The sequence below is a fragment of the Triticum dicoccoides genome, chromosome 5A (assembly GCF_002162155.2).
Source record: "Triticum dicoccoides isolate Atlit2015 ecotype Zavitan chromosome 5A, WEW_v2.0, whole genome shotgun sequence".
Taxonomy (NCBI): domain Eukaryota; kingdom Viridiplantae; phylum Streptophyta; class Magnoliopsida; order Poales; family Poaceae; genus Triticum; species Triticum dicoccoides.
In genome coordinates this window covers 231,737,546-231,758,778 of record NC_041388.1, presented here as the reverse complement: position 1 = coordinate 231,758,778, position 21,233 = coordinate 231,737,546, and positions in this window count along the sequence as shown.

Genomic DNA, 21,233 nt, shown 5'->3' with positions numbered 1-21,233 from the left:
AGCGAAGATGCAAGCAAATATAAGACACATGGCAACACAAGCAAAGATAGCAAACAAGATGACGAGCAAACAAGAGATGTGACGAGAAAAAGGCGAATGAAAAAGAAGGTGACTAAAACGACAATTTTTGTGAAGTGGGGAGATAAAAACGAGAGGCAAATGGCAAATCATGTAAATTGCAAGTACATGCGATTTCTGATTAGGAACATGATAGATGTTGATGATGTCTCCCAGCAACGACGCCAGAAATTCATTTTGATGTCGCTTGAACTACATCGGTATTTCCCCAAAGAGGAAGGGATGATGCAGCACAACTATGGTAGGTATTTCCCTTAGTTATGAAACCAAGGTATCAATCCAGTAGGATAAACAAGCAACACTATGTAAATGGTACCTGCACACACAGAACAAATACTTGCAACCTGATGAGCATAAGGGGTTGTCAATCCCTTCTTCGGGTAACGTCGCCAGAAATTGTCAAGTTGACGGATAAAATTGTGATCAGATAAATAGATCTCGATAACACGTGAAATAAAATAAATAACAAAAAATTATAGCAAGGTATTTTGGGTTTTTAAAATAATAGATCTGAAAATAAAAGTGGCAAATAACAGATCAGAAAGCAAATATGATAAACAAGAGACCCAGGGGGCACTAGATTTCACTAGTGGCTTCTCTCAAGAAAATAGCACATGGTGGGTAAACAAATTACTGTTGGGCAATTGATAAAACCTCAAATAATTATGACGATATCTAGGCAATGATCAATATATAGGCATCACGTCCAAGATTAGTAGACCGACTCCTCCCTGCATCTACTACTATTACTCCACACATTGATCACTGTAGCGACCAGACCTCAAACAGTCTGATCTCTGTGCTCTGGTGTCATCCCTGGATTAGTAATGCTGACACCACACAGTACTCAAAGGATTTATAGCAGAGTAGCAATCACACACTTATTACAATGAGTGTCTCAAAAGAGAACTTATTACAATAAATATGGCTTAAGGCCATCTAATAACGATAACAGCGGAAGGCTTGGAAGATAGGTGAGTCCATCAACTCCAACGGCATCACTGAGTATAGAACCACAACCTAAAAACTCCTTAATCATCGTCTGAAAAGTCTGCAACATTAACGTTGCAGCTCGAAAACGGGTCAGCACATGGAATATACTGGCAAGGTAACACATAGAGAGTAATGGAATGCAACAGCTATACTATATGCATATTTGGCTGGTGGAAAGCTCTATGGTTACAGTTTTTGCGTAAAGCCAATTTTTCCCTACGTCAAAGGAATAAATTTCATTACTATCATGGTGGTTGTTAAACATTGAGAATGGTTGACAGCATTCTCAATCCCAATTAAACATCATCATTAACCCATCAACATTAATTTTAGAGTAACATGTTGAGATTCACATGATAATCCAGGTACCAGATACTCAAGATGTCCATAACCGGGGACACGGCTAACCATGATTAGTTTCTTACACTCTGCAGAGGTTTGCGCATTTTTCCCCACAAGACTCGATCGTCTCCGTTGGATTTCTCGCACTACATGGTGTTTGAGAAACGGATGACCGAGACATAGTCTTTCAAAAGCGCTAGCACCTTACGATCGGGTAGACCGTACCACCTACATCCTCCACATCTGCTAGTCTACCACTATAAGAGTTCGCACAACTTAATCAACTATGCTAGAGCCCATAATGGCTTGTGGCTGCACACGGAAGTTTCTAGTATGAATAATCTCATGATCCCTTTGAGCCTGGGTGGCGATCCAAAAGAAAAACAGGCAAGTCCTGGAATACCCAGGTGCCTCAATCCACCCAGATGTGTGTTTAGGTTGCCACCTTAGATAAACCATTAATTAACAATCTCACATCTGTCATGGATATCACTCACCCAATCCACGTCTACTAGCATAGCATGGCATAATAAGCAAACGTAGAAGTAACTCCCAAAGGTTTGATAATAAACAGGTAATAGGTACTACCTCATCTACTTCCCATCCCACAATTTAATTAGATCCTAATCATGCAATGTGTGAGGATTGGTCTAATGCAATAAAACTGGGTTGTAGAAAAAGGTATGATCAAAGTGTTACTTGCCTTGGTGATGATCTGCGAAACCTAGAGATTCAAAGTAACAGGCGGCGCACTCCGGGTATTCTATCACAGACAAACAAACAAGCATACAATAAGTACTCATCTAATGCACAGGTAAAACTCAAATAGAAGATCTAACCAGAAAGTTCAACTTAAGAACCCTGGTTTGCAAAAAGAATCAAATTGAACGAAGCAAAAGAAATCAAACGGCGAAAGAAAACAACTTCGTTCTAGTAATCTGGATCTAAGTAAAATTTTACAGTAGCAAAAACTTGTGTAAGTTGATTATTCGGAAAGAGGGTTTCGAGACGAAACTCCAGGCGCTTGAATCGCCTGATTCTGATAAAGGAGCAAAAAGTTATACTAAAACGAAAATCGGATCAGAAATCGCGATCAGAAAATAACCGCGGAAAAATCCGACGAAAAAGAAAACGACGAACAGATTTTTTTTTTAAACGGCACGGATTTCGAGGGCGGCGAACCTCGGGCGACGCGCGGCTCCGGCGGATAGGCGGCGGGCGGCGGCGGCGGCGGCGGCTAGCGGCGGGGCTGGGGCTGGGGCTCGACTAGGGTTAGGTTTTTGGGGCGGCTGGCCTTTGGGCTGGCTTGCCCCGGGTTATAAAGGCCCCGGCCGGCGGTGTCCTGGCCGAGTATGGCCCATAGTCGGTTCCGCGTTTTTTTTCGCTCGGAAGAAAAATAAAAAGAAATACTAAACGGACTCCAAAAATCCTGAAATAAATTTTCCCGGGCTTCTAAAATCAAGCCCGATAAAGTGAACATTTATTTGGATCCTAAATGCAATGAAAAACGCGCATTTTCCTAAATTCATATAAAATACCGAAAAACTCTGAAATAAATCTTATTTGATTTTTTATTAAATCCTCAATATTTCTATATTTTGGGAAAGTCATTTTATTCCCTCTCTCATATTTTTGTAATAGAAATAATTGATGATAAAATAAATAAAATCAAATGATCCTGTTTACAAAATTTGAGAAAACTCAAATATGTAAATAACGAAATCCCCAACTCTCTCCGTGGGTCCTTAAGTTGCTTAGGATTTTCTAGGATCAAAACCAAAAGAAAAATAAAATATGATATGCATGATGATCTAATGTATAACATTCCAAATTGAAAATTTGGGATGTTACAAACCTACCCCCCTTAAGATGAATCTCGCCCTCGAGATTCGGGTTGGCTAGAAAATAGGTGAGGGTGGTCCTTGAGCAAATCTTCCTCTCGCTCCCAGGTGGCTTCATCCTCCGTGCGGTGGCTCCACTGAACTTTGCAAAACTTGATAACCTTGCTACGAGTGACTCGGCTGGCAAACTCGAGAATCTTGACTGGTTCTCCTCATAGGTCAAATTGTTATCCAACTGAATTGCTTCTAATGGCACTGTGTCTCTCAAAGGTATGTCAGCCATCTCCGCGTGACACTTCTTCAACTGAGAAACGTGGAACACATCATGAACTCCTGTCAATCCTTCTGGCAATTCCAACTTGTAGGCCACTTCTCCCATACGCTCCAAAACTCGATATGGCCCTACAAATCATGGCGCTAACCTCCCCTTAACTCCAAAGCACTTAATCCCTCGTAGTGGGGATACTCGAAGATAAGCTCTATCTCCGACTTCGTAAACTGTCTTCTTGCGTTTAGAATCTGCGTAGCTCTTCTGCCTGGACTGGGCTACCTTGAGTCTATCGCGAATCAACTTCACCTTCTGTTCAGACTCTTTAATCAGATCTGGTCCAAACAACTGGCGGTCTCCAACTTCGTCCCATGACAACGGTGTCCTGCACCTCCTTCCGTACAGAGCTTCGAAAGGGGCCATCTTCAAACTGGTCTGATAGCTATTATTGTAAGAGAACTCTGCATATGGCAAATTATCGTCCCAACTAGATCCATAATCTAGCGCACAAGCTCTCAGCATATCCTCCAAAATCTGATTGACTCTCTCGGTCTGTCCATCTGTCTGCGGATGAAAAGTTGTACTAAATTCTGGCCTAGTACCCAAAGTCTCATGCAACTGCTTCCAGAACTTTGAGGTAAACTGGGTTCCTCTATCTGATACGATGCTCCTCGTAACTCCATGCAAACATACGATCCTGGTCATGTATATCTTTGCCAACTTAGCACTGGTGTAAGTGGTCTTTACTGGGATGAAATGAGTTACTTTCGTCAATCGATCAACTACAACCTAAATCGAGTCATAGCCTGAACGAGTCCTTGGTAATCCCATGATAAAATCCATGCCTAGCTTATCCCACTTCCATTCGGGTATCGGCAATGGTTGCAACAATCCTGCTGGCTTCTGATGCTCTGCCTTTACTCTCTGACATACGTCACAAACTGCTACATACTCCGCAATATCCTTCTTCATTCCGGTCCACCAGAAAATATCCTTCAAATCCAAATACATCTTGGTATTTCCTAGGTGAATCGAATACGGTGAATCATGTGCCTCTTGCAGAATCAACTTTCTGATCTCCGGGTCATTGGGTACATAAACACGGTCTTCAAACCATAGGGTGTCGTGCTCATCCTCACGAAATCCTTTAGCTTTTCCTTGGCTCATTTTCTCTTTTATAGAAGCAATCTCCTTGTCAGATTTCTGAGCCTCTCTGAATCTGTCCATCAAAGTTGACTGAATCTCCAACGCTGCTACATAGCCTCTCGAAACTATTTCCAAACATAGTTCACGAAGATTTTCTGCTAACTCCTTGGGTATTTCTCCTGTCATTAACGTATTGACATGGCTCTTGCGGCTTAATGCATCAGCTACTACATTAGCCTTCCCGGGATGATAATGCAATCTCATATCATAATCCTTGATCAGCTCCAACCATCTCCTTTGTCTGAGGTTCAACTCCTTCTGCGTGAAAATGTACTTCAAACTCTTGTGATCCGTGTACACCTCACAATGATTTCCGATGAGGAAATGTCTCCATGTCTTCAAGGCATGCACTACGGCTGCTAACTCCAAATCATGCATCGCATAATTCAATTCGTGAGGCTTCAGATGTCGTGAAGCATAGGAAACAACTCTCCCTTCCTGCATAAGCACTGCTCCAAGTCCTCGACGTGAAGCGTCGCAATACACCTCATAATCCTTGGTTTGATCTGGCAAAATCAACACCGGTGAGGTAACCAAACGGTTCTTCAATTCCTGGAAACTAGCCTCACACTCCTTAGTCCATTTGAACTTAGTATCCTTCTTCAGCAACTCCGTCATAGGCTTCGCAATCTTTGAGAAATTCTCAATAAATCTCCGGTAGTATCCTGCGAGTCCCAGAAAACTCCGGATCTCTCCAACGGTTGTTGGTGCTTCCCACTTGGTCACGGTTTCAACTTTAGCGGGATCTACTGCTATACCTTCTCCGGATATAACGTGTCCGAGGAATCCTACTTCCTTCAACCAAAACTCACATTTGCTGAACTTGGCATATAATTGGTGTTCTCTGAGCTTTCCAAGTACCAAACACAAATGCTCCTTATGCTCCTCTTCATTCTTCGAATATACCAGGATATCATCAATGAACACTACGACGAACTTATCCAAAAACTCCATAAACACTTTGTTCATCATGTTCATAAAATAGGCAGGCGCATTAGTTAGACCAAATGACATAACGGTATACTCATACAGCCCATACCTGGTGGTAAAAGCTGTCTTCGGAATATCCTGTTCTCGAATCTTCAACTGGTGGTATCCTGATCGCAAATCGATCTTGGAAAATACTTTAGCTCCTTGCAATCGATCAAACAGATCATTGATCATTGGTAGCGGGTACTTGTTCTTGATTGTTACTTCATTCAATCCTCGATAATCAACAACCATTCTTAACGATCCATCCTTCTTCTCCACTAGAAGTACTGGTGATCCCCAAGGCGAAGAACTTGGGCGAATGTAACCTTTATCCAGTAACTCCTTAATCTGCATCTTAATTTCCACCAAATCTTTTGCTGGCATCCTATATGGTCTCTTTGATATTGGCCCAGTGCCTGGCAAAAGCTCAATCAAAAACTCAATGTCTCTATCTGGTGGCATGCCTGGCAACTCTTCGGGAAATACATCAGGAAAATCCCTTACCACTGGTACTTCCTCCTGCACAACTCCTGATAAGGAATTTACTTGTGTCCTGTTTAGCGCATGCCGGGATACATACTTGATCCTTCTCCCTTCTGGTGTGGTAAGCAAAATTGACTTACTAGCACACTCAATATTCCCTTCATACTTTGATAACCAATCCATGCCTAATATCACATCCAATCCTTGAGATTCCAATACTACTAGGTCTGAGGGAAAAACATAGTTACCAATCCGTAATGGTAATCGATCACACCATAGACTAGCCACATACTCTGCTCCTGGCGAGGTTACTAACATGGGTGACCTAAGGGCTTGGGTTGGTAGGTTATACTTATCCACAAATCCCCTTGAGATGTATGAATGCGATGCACCAGTATCAAAAAGAATGAGTGCAGTAAATGACTTAACCAAAAACTTACCTATTACTGCATCAGGCTGAGCTTCAACCTCCTCCACATTAACGTGGTTCACCTGTCCCCTGTTGAAAGGGTTCGGCTTCTTCCCAGAACTTCCATTGCCATTTTGGCCTTCAGGACATTCATTGGCATAGTGTCCAGTCTTGGAACACTTGAAACAGGTGACTTGGCTCAGGTCCTTCTTGGCTGGGGTTGATGGGGTGTTGCGGTTCTGTCCATTACTTCCTCCATTCCCATTACCATTCTTGGTGCCATTGTGATTGTGCGAGCTACCTACTCCATGGGTATGCTGAAAATGTCCTCCCGGTCTAGGGGTAAAACGTGGCTTCTGCTGAGCTCCTGAATTATACTTTCCTTATCCATAGTTCCTCTTGCGGTTCTCAATTTGCTGCTGCTTCCCTTCAATCATAAGAGCACGATCTACCAACTCCTGGTAGTTGTTGAAGGTGGCTACCATCAATTGCATACTCAACTCATCATTCAGTCCTTCCAGGAATTTCTCCTGCTTAGCTGCATCCGTAGCAACGTCATCTGGGGCATAACGTGCTAGCTTACTAAACTCCTCCACATACTGGCCAACTGTCCGTCCTCCTTGGCGCAAGTTACGAAACTCACGCTTCTTCATGGCCATTGCTCCTGCTGAAACATGGGCAGTATGAAAAGCCTGCTGAAACTGGTCCCATGTGATAGTGTCGACTGGGAAGGTGGCTGTGAAATTTTCCCACCAGGATGCTGCGGGTCCTTCTAACTGATGTGCGGCAAACTTAACCTTCTCCGCATCTGTGCATCCTGCTGTGGTCAACTCCCTAGCTATCTTGCGGAGCCAATCATCTGCTACTATCGGCTCGGTGCTACTGGAAAACACCGGCGGATTCAGCCTAAGAAAACGAGCTAAGTGGTCAACAGGTGGTGGTGGTGGTGGTGGGTTGTTGTTGTTGTTCCCCTGATTCTGATTCTGAACTAGCAACTGCATCAAAGTGTTCTGCTGCTGGATCAACTGGGTGAGCTCCGGCGGAAAGGCAAATCCGGGGTCACGTCTCGGAGGCATCTGAGGGTTTAGAAAAGACAAGATATAAGAATAGAGGGGGTCTAAGGAGAAAACACTACCCATATGCACATGAGGCAAAAACAAACAATTCACTTCATTCAATCAAACAAAGACATACAATCGATCTAAATATCGCAAAGTGCTCGGACTACTATATTTACATGGTGGACTACTACCACTGATGAGGTGGTCTACTAGAAATATTCTACAGTTGTAGACTCCATGATATCTGCTCCTGCTTCATCAACATAGTCATCATTGCTACTATCTTGTTCCGAGTCGGTGCCGTCAATGATGATGTAGTCTTCCGGGCTAATCTCCATGGGTTCTTCGTCTTCATCTACTGGTGTCGGGCCTCCCATGAATATTGCTAGCTTCATAGTTAGGTCGGCATTCTTATCCACCAATACTTCAATTTCTTCTTCATAATCTTCGCATGTAGCCTTGAGTTCTTCCTCCAGTTCCTTGATTCTAGTCTTAGCCTTCTTCAGATCTATCATGTCGGCGCACATCTGATTCTCCTGTCGTCGAATGTGCTGATTTAGCTCCTGAATAAAGGCTGCAATTGATCTATCTTTCCTGGTGCTGATCATCTCCCAGTGTTCATCTCGGCGCCCACAAATCTGGTAGATAGTATCCTTGAGATCCTTGCGGTAGACTTCGCCAATGCGTCCCATGGCGATGTGAGCTGCCATACTCTTTCCTAGACTCCAAGTTGGTGCATCAAAAGAAAACTCTATGGGCTCAGTGACTGGCATGAACGTCCTACCTGGAACTTGAACTTGAATCATCCAACGCTCTTCTTCAGGTAAAGTGGCGTTGTAGGTTCCCGTGAAGCTTGGTATTCCTATGTTCAGGTATCTAGTGACTTCCTTCGAGTGGCATCCAAAGGGTGTATATTCATCTGGTTGTGTGAACTTGTTCCTTGCATCCGCCATCCTAAAGAGTAGAAAAGATGAGAGGTCAGAAGAGAAGAGAGTGGGTAGTGATCTAGGTCTTTAGCTTAGTGGTCGTGTCCTACAGTCAGCGTGTGCTCTGATACCATCTCTGTAGCGACCAGACCTCGAACAGTCTGATCTCTGTGCTCCGGTGTCATCCCTGGATCAGTAATGCTGACACCACACAGTACTCGAAGGATTTATAGCAGAGTAGCAATCACACACTTATTACATCGAGTGTCTCAAAAGAGAACTTATTACAATAAATATGGCTTAAGGCCATCTAATAACGATAACAGTGGAAGGCTTGGAAGATAGGTGAGTCCATCAACTCCAACGGCATCACTGAGTATAGAACCACGACCTAAAAACTCCTTAATTGTCGTCTGAAAAGTCTGCAACATTAACGTTGCAGCCCGAAAACGGGTCAGCACATGGAATATGCTGGCAGGGTAACACACAGAGAGTAATGGAATGCAACAGCTATACTATATGCATATTTGGCTGGTGGAAAGCTCTATGGTTACAGTTTTTGCGTAAAGCCAATTTTTCCCTACGTCAAAGGAATAAATTTAATTACTATCATGGTGGTTTTTAAACATTGAGAATGGTTGACAACATTCTCAATCCCAATTAAACATCATCATTAACCCATCAGCATTAATTTTAGAGTAAAATGTTGAGATTCACATGATAATCCAGGTACTAGATACTCAAGATGTCCATAACCGGGGACACGGCTAACCATGATTAGTTTGTTACACTCTGCAGAGGTTTGCGCACTTTTCCCCACAAGACTCGATCGCCTTCGTTGGATTTCTCGCACTACATGGTGTTTGAGAAATGGATGACCGAGACATAGTCTTTCAAAAGCGCTAGCACCTTACGATCGGGTAGACCGTACCACCTACATCCCCTACATCTTCTAGTCTACCACTGTAAGAGTTCGCACAACTTAATCAACTATGACAGAGCCCATAATGGCTTGTGGCTACACACGGAAGTTTCTAGTATGAATAATCTCATGATCCCTTTGAGCCTGGGTGGCGATCCAAAAGAAAAACAGGCAAGTCCTGGAATACCCAGGTGCCTCAATCCACCCAGATGTGTGTTTAGGTTGCCACCTTAGATAAACCATTAATTAACAATCTCACATCTGTCATGGATATCACTCACCCAATCCACGTCTACTAGCATAGCATGGCATAATAAGCAAACGTAGAAGTAACTCCCAAAGGTTTGATAATAAACAGGTAATAGGTACTACCTCATCTACTTCCCATCCCACAATTTAATTAGATCCTCATCATGCAATGTGTCAGGATTGGTCTAATGCAATAAAACTGGGTTGTAGAAAAAGGTATGATGAAAGTGTTACTTGCCTTGCTGATGATCCGCGAAACCTAGAGATTCAAAGTAATAGGCGGTGCACTCCGGGTATTCTATCACAGACAAACAAACAAGCATAAAATAAGTACTCATCTAATGCACAGGTAAAACTCAAATAGAAGATCTAACCAGAAAGTTCAACTTAAGAACCCTGGTTTGCAAAAAGAATCAAATCGAACGAAGCAAAAGAAATCAAACGGCGAAAGAAAACAACTTCGTTCTAGTAATCTGGATCTAAGTCAAATTTTACAGTAGCAAAAACTTGTGTAAGTTGATTATTCGGAAAGAGGGTTTCGAGACGAAACTCCAGGCGCTTGAATCGCCTGATTTCGATAAACGAGCAAAAAGTTATACTAAAACGAAAATCGGATCAGAAATCGCGATCAGAAAATAACCGCGGAAAAATCCGACGAAAAAGAAAACGATGAACAGATTTTTTTTTAAACGGCATGGATTTCGAGGGCGGCGAACCTTGGGCCACGCACGGCTCCGGCGGATCGGCGGCCGGGCGGCGACGGCAGTGGCTGGCGGCGGGGCTGGGGCTGGGGCTCGGCTAGGGTTAGGTTTTCGGGGCGGCTGGCCTTTGGGCTGGCTTGCCCCGGCTTATAAAGGCCCTGGCCGGTGGTGTCCTGGCCGAGTACAGCCCATAGTCGGTTCCGCGTTTTTTTTTGCTCGGAAGAAAAATAAAAAGAAATATTAAACGGACTCCAAAAATCCCGAAATAAAATTTCCCGGGCTTCTAAAATCAAGCCCGATAAAGTGAACATTTATTTTGGTCCTAAATGAAATTTTGAAAAACGCGCATTTTCCTAAATTCAAATAAAATACCGAAAAACTCCGAAATAAATCTTATTTTATTTTTTTATTAAATCCTTAATATTTCTATATTTTGGGAAAGTCATTTTATTCCCTCTCTCATATTTTTGTAATAGAAATAATTGATGATAAAATAAATAAAATCAAATGATCCTGTTTACAAAATTTGAGAAAACTCAAATATGTAAATAACGAAATCCCCAACTCTCTCCGTGGGTCCTTGAGTTGCTTAGGATTTTCTAGGATCAAAACCAAAAGCAAAATAAAATATGATATGCATGATGATCTAATGTATAACATTCCAAATTGAAAATTTGGGATGTTACAATCACTATCCAACATGCATCTAGTGTATTAATGATGTGGAGCATCCCAAGGTCATCCCCATGGACCTACCATCGCCTCACCAAGTGCCTAGCAGACCCATAACACGAGCACGTGCAAGAGCTCTCAAAACTGAGGTGATATCACTCCTCTCACATTTCGACTTCGATGCACATGAGACTTGGCTACTACCTCAGATGGACACTTTGTTCATACTTAGATATCATGGAGAAGATAGGGAGCAAGGAGAAGAAGAAGATGAAGATGGACGTGAAGACGGAGAAGAAGAACTGATGAAGAAGAAGCTACAGGCTCCGGACGACCGGACCGGACCGGACGTCCGACGATCTTCAGGCTCTGGATGTCCGACCCAGACCGGACGTCCGACACTTCCACACCCGAGCCAAAACTATGGACTTCCGACGCCTGTGTGCTATTTCGTGTTGGGCCTCAACCCATGTACCCCTTCGCCCCCCTCTTTTGCACTAAGACTATATAAATACCTCCTATTCCTTCTAGCTAGGGTTAGCAAAGGATTAGCTCATATTTCGTGTGAGAGCTTTGCTCATCCACTTGGTTACCTTCTCCTCGGAGATTCGAGCCTCCACCGGAGAAGATCCCCCAAGCGGATTCAAGAACCCTTTTTAGGGAAGAACTCAAGACCTCCTTTGGAGAAGAACCGGCTACCGTGTACCGTCCGTTGTTGACTTTGGATCTTGTATCTCCTATTGTGTTTCGAGGATCTAGCACATGTGTGATCATACTTGTTGGTTTGAGTGTTCTCTTGTGTTCCCCTTGTGATTTTCCCCTCGTTTGTTCTTCATGTTCATCGCAGGATCCGCTCCTTTCGTGAAAGATCGGTCGATTCGGGTTCTACCCTATATCATCTTGGTATCAGGGCCTCGTTGATCACGATTTCAGAGCCTCCCCGTTGTGTTGCTAGCCTAGTTTTTTTTGTCCCAAATTCTAAAATTCCCCACAAAAATAGCCCCAATTTTTTTTGTGATTCATTGGTGTGTTGAAATTTTGTTGGATTTGATCCATGGATTTGCTTTGTTTTGAGTGGATCTAGATTTTCCCCTTGTCTTCACACTTACCATCCACAAAATCCTCCAGATTTGACGAATTTCCACATCTCCACCACGAACCCTAGCTGTTCATCCCATGCCCAAAGTTCGCCCAGGCACCGGACGTCCGACCCCTACCGGACATTCGATGACCGGACGACCGGCCCAGGCCGAACATCCGACAAACCCTGACGAAACTGAATTTTCTTTCAGTTTTGCACCACCACCGCCCCACATTTTCGCATACGCACTCCTACCACCTATACACCATCACCACTTCCGCATACCACCACCATTTCTTACCCATTTCATACTCCGACACGTGTTTCCACTTCGAGCTTTGAGAATTTGGGTTGTGGTTCCATATCCTTTTGTGTTTCGGCTATCTAGGTATGGTTCGACATCAGCATCACCGTCGCTCATATTCACCACGGACGCGTCATCAATAATGACCACCTCGACTACATCTTGGTATTCGGTCCACCATTTTGACACCATACTGTAAGCAAGAAATAGTAACCTCATCTTGGTATTGGACATATCACTTTTGCCATTACATTGATAGCCATCATAGCCTTACTCCTTTGTGTTTCTTACCCATCGAGACTAGCCTTTGAGTATTGCCGGCAACGAGACTTATGCACATTAGTGATCATACTTCCCATAGCATACATACATCATTGTTGCATATCTTGGTATCGTATCTTGTGTCGCAAGGTTGTCATCGCATACACAATTGCTATCTTGGTTCGTCAAGCATTGCATGAAAAAAGAGCTCAAACATCAAAGAGCCAAGCAAGCTTTTAAGCAAAAAGGAAAGATAAGAAAAGAGCTTTTAAGCAAGAACCCTAGCATCATACAACATTAAGATTGTCATACTCGATCATCTTGGATCATCGCATAGAAACACCTTGCATAGAGCATTCTTGGGATAGAAGTCGTTGCATTTTTTCTTAGTAGGTTGTGCACAAGTCCTTGTATCCGCCTATTGTGCAATCATGCTAGCGTCTCTCTAGTGTTGTGCAACAAGAGCATTTTTGTGGATTTCACATTTTGGCTCATCCTTGGTTGCCCAACCCCACTTATCTCTTTGCGTGTGTGTTTTAGTGTACACTACATTGCTTGGTCTACTTGTTACATTGCAATCTTGCGAATCTTTTCCAACATTATTGAAGCTCACTTACAATTGCATCAAATTTTTTGCCACCATCCTAACCAAGCTCCACCATAAGATTTTACTTGTGTAGGTGTGAGAAATCAACAAGAATTGGTACCAATTGTGCTATTTCCTTGTCCACATTGGAGTGATCATTGATCCACTTTCAACTTCGGTCAAGGTGCATTTGGTATTCGTTCTTCTCTTTCTACCACTCACATTGTGTATCTTGGAATGATGGATAGGCCAAGTACTTCTACCAACCCACTCTACATTGAGCACGACGATGACATGAACTCCAACGTCGCCAAGAGCCACCTCTTTGGTGCACAACGTGCTTTGCATCAAGAGCAACAAGCAATGAGTGAACGCATCGACAACCTCGCCGCCGACTTGTGACTCTCCGAGCAACATACAAGGGACTACTTCGACCACAAGCTCGACGATCACAAGAAAAAGAATGATGCAAGGATGGACGAGATTCGCGCTTTGTTGCTCAACCGTTCTTCTTCCACTTTGTCCTCTTCAAGAAGGAGCCGTTCAAGTCGACACTCTGACTTCACCCTCTCCGGATTAAGTACACCGACATCAAACACTCTACACCGTGCCGCTCGCAAAGATCGTCAAGAAAGCCTCAATCCTCTACGCGACACCGACTCTCAAGAGCGCCGACAACATCAAACCCAAGAGGCTTTCACGCTAGCACGAGAACGGCAATGACAACGCCAACATGAAGAGGAAGAGCGCGCGCGTCTACACCAAGATGCACAAGATGCCAAGGCACAACGCCAAGAACAACAACTCCGTGAAGCTCAAGCACTTGAGGCGCAACAAGCCCTCCAAGATTCAAGTTGAGCCGTAGCCAACGGAGGCCGACAAGCTCGTGAACATGAAGAAGCACTTCGCGAAGAAATTTAAGAACGAAGATTTCAAGCTCGCGTGCATCATCAAGTTCCTCCTCGAGCTCGACAAGCTCCTCCACAAGCTCGCCAAGAACATCAAGTTCATCAAGAGCATGACGACAATGGAAATCCTCCACGACAAGAGCAACATGAGGTTGACAACCCTCCTCACCAAGAGCAACATGAGCTTGACAATCATCGACAACATAGGCATCATCATCCTCGACCCCAACACAATTAAGAGCAACGCTACGGCAAGCTAAAGTTCACCATGCCCAAGTTCAATGGAAGCAACGATCCCGAAGAGTACCTATCATGGGCATTGAAGGTCGACAAAATCTTCCGTTTGCACAATATGAAGAAGAGAAGAAGATCGCAATGGCATCCCTTGAGTTCCAAGACTATGTCCTCATTTGGTGGGAACAAGTTATCGATCGCCGAGAGGCAAGAGGTGAACCACCCATCACTACTTGGGCGCAAATGAAGGATGTCATGAGAGCACGCTTCGTGCCTACCTACTACAACCGCGACCTTTTCAAGAAACTCCAACTACTCAAGCAAGGAACCAAGAGTGTTGAAGAGTACTACAAGGAGGTGGAGATTGCCATGATACGAGCCAATGTCACGGAAGATGATGAGAAAACTATGGCACGTTTCTTGAATGGGCTCAACCATCCTATCAAGAAGATTTCCGACTTCCAACCATACTCGAATCTCATCGAGCTAGTGCATCAAGCTACCAAAGATGAACGTCAAGTGCAAGATGATTTCAAGTATGCCAAGTTCTCATCCAAGTCATACGGTTTCTCCAACACCCAAGCTTCAACGACTCCAACACCATCTACCAAGCCTTCTACTAGCAACATCGACAAGTCGAGTTCCAAAGAAAGCTTCGTAAACTCCAAGTCATCCTCCTACTACGGGCAACTTCAAGCCGAGAGCTTCATCATCTTCAACCCCCACCGATGAGTCGTCAAGACGAGTTCCTTCGAATGCTTCACATGTGGAGGCCGAGGCCACAAGTCCTACGAGTGCACCAACAAGCGGACCATGATCCTCAACAACGACGGAACCTACGACTCAATAAATGAAGGAGAAATGGATGCTCTTCAGCAAGTCGCCATGCACCGGCAAGTGAACGATGAAGAGGAACAAGTCTTTTGCGATGAAGATTCAAGTCCCGCTCTTGTTGTCTCCAAGGTCTTGACTCTCCAACATCACCAAGAAGAAGACCAAAGATGCCACATATTCCACACCAAGGCCGGCATCAATGGAAGATCCGTCAAGGTCATCATCGATGGAGGGAGTTGTCATAACCTCGCAAGTGAAGAACTTTGCTCCAAGCTCCAATTGCCCAAGAAGAAGCACCCACATCCATACAAAGTGCGATGGCTTAGCGACTCCGACACTCTCCAAGTCGAGCATCGAGTACAAGTCTCCTTCAAAATTGGCGCATATGAAGACACTTTGGAGTGCGACTCATTCCAATGACCGTTTGCACCTCCTCCTTGGACGCCCATGGCAATTTGATAGAGGAGTCATCCACAACGACCGAATGAACCACTACATCTTCAAGATGAAAGGGAAGGAGTACGTACTTCGTCCAATGTCGCAGAGCCAAGTGATCGCCGACAAGCAAGCCACCCATCATGGACATAATAGTGAGAGAGCGAGCCACCAAAAAGAGAATGAGCACCACAAGCCCAAATCTAACACCTCCACGATGAGCGAAAAGAAGAACTTAGTCCTATTTGCAACCAAAAGTGAGATAAGAGGAGTGTGTGAGAACCCATATATTGTCCTACACTATGTCCTTTTGTGCAAGGACAATGCACCACAAGCTAACGCCTCTCACACTCTTCCTCTAGTGTTGTCTTCTCTTTTGCAGGAATTTCATGATGTTTTCCCCGACGAGTTACCTCCGGGACTACCTCCACTACGCGACATCGAGCACCGCATCGACTGCATCCCCGGAGCACTGCTTCCGAACAAAGCTCCCTACCGCGTCAACCCCGAAGAAACCAAAGAAATACAAAAGCAAGTAAAGCATCTCATAGACCATGGACATGTGCGTGAAAGTTTGAGCCCTTGTCCCTTCCCGGTCATCCTTGTGCCAAAACGAGATGGTAGCTTTCGCATGTGCTCCGATTGTAGACCTATCAATGCTATCACCGTTCGTTATAGGTATCCCATTCCACGCCTTGATGATATGCTTGATGAACTTACTGGTGCCACTATATTTTCTAAAATTGATCTTAAAAGTGGTTACTATCAAATCCGCATACAAGAGGGTGATGAATGGAAAACCGCTTTCAAAACCCAAGTTTGGCTTGTATGAGAGGTTAGTCATGCCTATGGGTCTATCGGAAGCACCGGGTACTTTTATGCGTCTTATGAATCATGTTTTCACACCAATGGTCTACTTCGATGGTATCCTTGTTTTTAGCAAGTCTCTCAAAGAGCATGTCACCCATGTCTGAACCGTTTTAGAAACTCTTAGAAAAGAGCGTCTCTATGCTAATATGGAGAAATGCCTTTTTGGCGTTGACAAGATAGTTTTCTTGGGTTTTGTTGTATCTTCTAAGGGTGTTCATGTTGATGAGTCCAAGATCAATGCTATTAAGACGTGGCCACAACCAACCAATTTGCAACAAGTGCGTAGCTTTCTTGGCCTTGCGGGTTTCTATCGTCGCTTTGTGAAAGATTTTAGCACCATTGCTTCGCCTTTGCATGCTTTGAGCATGAACAATGCGCCTTTTGTTTGGGGACCATCCCAAGATAGCGCTTTCAATGAGCTTAAGAATATGCTTACTCATGCTCCCGTGCTTGCATTACCCAACTTTGACAAACCCTTTGAGATTCATTGCGATGCTAGCGGTAATGGCATAGGAGGTGTGTTAATGCAAGAGAAGCGCCCCATAGCGTACTTTAGTGAGAAACTCTCCGGTGCGCAACTCAATTACCCCATCTATGACAAAGAGCTCTATGCTTTAGTCCGTGTTTTGCATGAATGGGAACACTATCTTCGCCCTCATGAATTTATCATTCATACCGATCATGAAACGCTCAAGTACCTTAAGGGCCAAACCGAGTTGAACAAGCATCACGCTAAATGGAGTGAATTTATTGAGTCTTTTCCTTATGTCATCAAGTACATTAAGGGTAAGGAAAACATTGTGGCGGATGCCCTTTCCCGCATATGCATGCTTGTTACTCAACTTGAATTGGATGTCATTGGTTTTGAGCATATAAAAGACTTGTATGAGCATGACCCTACTTTTGCTACTCCTTATGCCAAGTGTTTGATGCACACCCCTTGGGAACGCTATTACATTAAACATGGATATCTTATGAGAGCTAAGAAACTTTGCATCCCCGAGTCTTCTCTTTGTTTATTGATTTTGCAGGAATCTCATGGAGGAGGGTTAATGGGACACTTTGGACGTGACAAGACGTTCGCTACGCTCTCAAAGAACTACTATTGGCCCAAGATGTTTCGTGACGCCAACCGATTCACCAACCGATGCCCTACATGTCGCAAAGCTAAGTCTAAAGCTCAATCCCATGGCCTTTATATGCCTCTACCAATTCCATATCAACCATGGGAAGACATTAGCATGGACTTTGTACTTGGTTTGCCTAGGACTCGAAATGGGAAGGATTTAGTATTTGTCGTTGTGGACCGTTTCTCAAAAATGGCACATTTCATTCCTTGCAACAAGATAGACGATGCTTCACATGTTGCTACTCTCTTTTGTAGGGAAATATTGCGTCTACATGGAGTGCCAAAGACGATCGTCTCGGACCGCGACGTCAAGTTCCTTAGATACTTTTGGAAGACCCTATGCGCCAAGCTTGGAATCAAGCTACTCTTCTCCAGGGCGTATCATCCACAAACTAACGGCCAAACGAAAGTTACCAACCGCACACTATCCGCTCTACTTCGAGTACTCATCAAGAAGAACATCAAGGAGTGGGAGGAGTGCCTACCTATCGCCGAGTTCGCCTACAACCGAGCAAAACACTCAACAACCGGCAAGTCCCCTTTCGAGGTCGTCTACGGATTCAACCCATTGTCACCATTGGACATTCTTCCTCTACCACTCCAAGAGCGCATCAATTTGGACGCAAGTGCACGGGTGACACATCTCAAGAAGGTGCATGAAGATACAAGAAACACCATCGAGAGCCAAGTTCAACATCTTGCGACCAAACTCAACTTCAACAAGCAACCTATGGTATTCAACACCGGAGATCTCATGTGGCTACACCTTTGCAAGGACCGCTTTCCCCAAGAACGCAAGTCCAAACTTCGACCACGAGCGGATGGACCCTTCAAGGGTCTTGCACGCTACAACAACAACAACAACAACACATACAAGATAGACATTCCACGCGACAAGTACTCCGTGAGCGACATCTTCAACGTCAAAGATCTCCCTCCCTACCATGGTGATGAAGAATTTGATCCGAGGATGGATCTTCCCCAAGGGAGGGGAGATGATGCGGAGCATCCCAAGGTCATCCACATGGACCTATCGTCGCCTCACCAAGTGCCTAGCGGACCCATAACACGTTGAAACCGAGGTGACATCACTCCTCTCACATTTCAACTTTGATGCACATGAGACATGTCTACTACCTCATATGGACACTTTGTGCACACTCAGATATCATGGAGAAGCTAGGGAGCAAGGAGAAGAAGAAGATGAAGATGGACGTGAAGACGGAGAAGAAGAAGTGATGAAGAAGAAGCTAGAGGCTCCGGACGACCGGCCAGGACCGGACGTCCGACGACTTCAGGCTCCGGACGTCCAACCTAGACCAGATGTCCAACACTTTCACACCCGATCCAAAACTACGGACTTCCGACGCGTATGTGCTGTTTCGTGTTGGGCCGCAGCCCACGTACCCCTTCGCCCCCCTCTTTTGCACTAAGACTATATAAAGACCTCCTATTCCTTCTAGCTAGGGTTAGCAAAGGATTATCTCATATTTCATGTGAGAGCTTTGCTCATCCACTTGGTTAGCTTATCCTCGGAGATTCGAGCCTCCACCGGAGAAGATCCCCCAAGCGGATTCAAGACCCCTTTTTAGGTAAGAACTCAAGACCTCCTTTGGAGAAGAACCGGCTACCGTGTACCATCCGTTATTGACTTTGGATCTTGTATCTCCTATTGTGTTTCGAGGATCTAGCACATGTGTGATCATACTTGTTGGTTTGAGTGTTCTCTTGTGTTCCCCTTGTGATTTTCCCCTCATTTCCCTCCTCGTGTTCTTCGTGTTCTTCACGGGATCCGCTCCTCTCATGAAAGATCGGCCGATTAGGGTTTTACCCTACATCAATTAAGTTCATGGAGAAATGGTGTAATGCAATAAGAACGATGGCATCATGTAGACAAGATCTATTCATGGGAATAGACCCCATCTTGTTATCCTTAATAGCAATGATAAATACGTGTCTTGCTGCCCCTTCTATCACTGGGAAAGAACACCGCACGAGCGAACCAATCACAAAGCACCTCTTCCCATGGCATGCAAAATCGATCTAGTTGGCCTAAATAAACCTAAGATTCAAAGAAGAAACACGAGTCTATAAATAGCCATGCATCTAAGAGATCAAAGAAGAGTCCAATAACTTCAATGGATATATAGATCTGATCATAAACTCAAAGTTCATTGGATCCCAAGAAACACACCGCAAAAAAGAGTACCATCAAATAGATCTCCAAGAGACCATTATATTGAGAATCAAAAGAGACAGAGGAAGCTATCTAGCTACTACCTACGGACCCATAGGTCTACAGTGAACTACTCATGCATCATCGGAGAGGCACCAATGAGAATGATGAACCCCTCCTCGATGGTGTTCAGATTTGATCTTGTGGTTCTAGAACTTGCGGTGGCTGGAATTGTGTTTCGTCGACTCCCCTAGGGTTTTTTTTGGAATATTTGGGTATTTATAGGGTGAAGAGGTGCTGCAGGAGGCCATGGAGGTGGGCACAACCCACCAGGTCGCGCCTGGGTCCCTAGGCGCGCCCAAGTGGGTTGTGCCCCCTAGGGGAACCCCTCGGGTACTTCTTTGGCCCAATTTGTTCCTTATGGTCCAGAAAAATTCTCCAAAACATTTTGCTGTGTTTGGACACCGTTTGGTATTGATTTTCTGCGAAGTAGAAAACCATCCAAAAACAACAACTGGCAGGCACTATGTCAATTGATAAGTCCCAAAAAATGATATAAAGGTGCTACAAAAATCATTGTAAAACATCCAAGAATGATAATATAATACAATGGAACAAGCAAAAATTATAGATACGTTGGAGACGTATCAGTGTGCGCGTCAGAGACGAGCTCGCATGAGCTGGTTTCTATTTGTCCCACCTCATCGCTGGAGCCGGCCGCAGACCGACTTAGGGCGGTGACCCGCAAATTACACCATCCAATCGAAGCCGCCCACATTCTGATAACAACTCAACTAACTGGACGAAATTCATGCAAACACGACAATATTTCATATAAACAATGATGGAACTCATATAAAATACTAGATTTTCATATAAACATGACGGATTTCATTACATATGTAAATCAACTAAGTGGTGCTACTCCTAAACTGCACAGGTATAATAATATCTTGTTTAAATGGTCACCCGCGGATCCCTTTTGTCCGCCTCATGTCCGACAACACGATCACCGGACTGCTGGGAGCCCCAGAGGTATATGCTTCAGCGCGAAAGACAGCTTGCTTCCCTACCGCTCAACTTAGTTAAATCCTTTGCTGATGCCTAAGATGGAGTCAAAGGGGGCTTCTCTGCTTCCATGGATCCCATGAAGGGTCGAAGAAGGTCCTCGCAATAGAAGGACCTAGCAAGACGCATGTTGTGTACGCCGACGTCACCTCAGCGGTGGCCTTCATGGGCCCAAGCAGCGGCGGCCTCCCATGTTCTACTTCTCCTCGATGATGGCGGTGGAC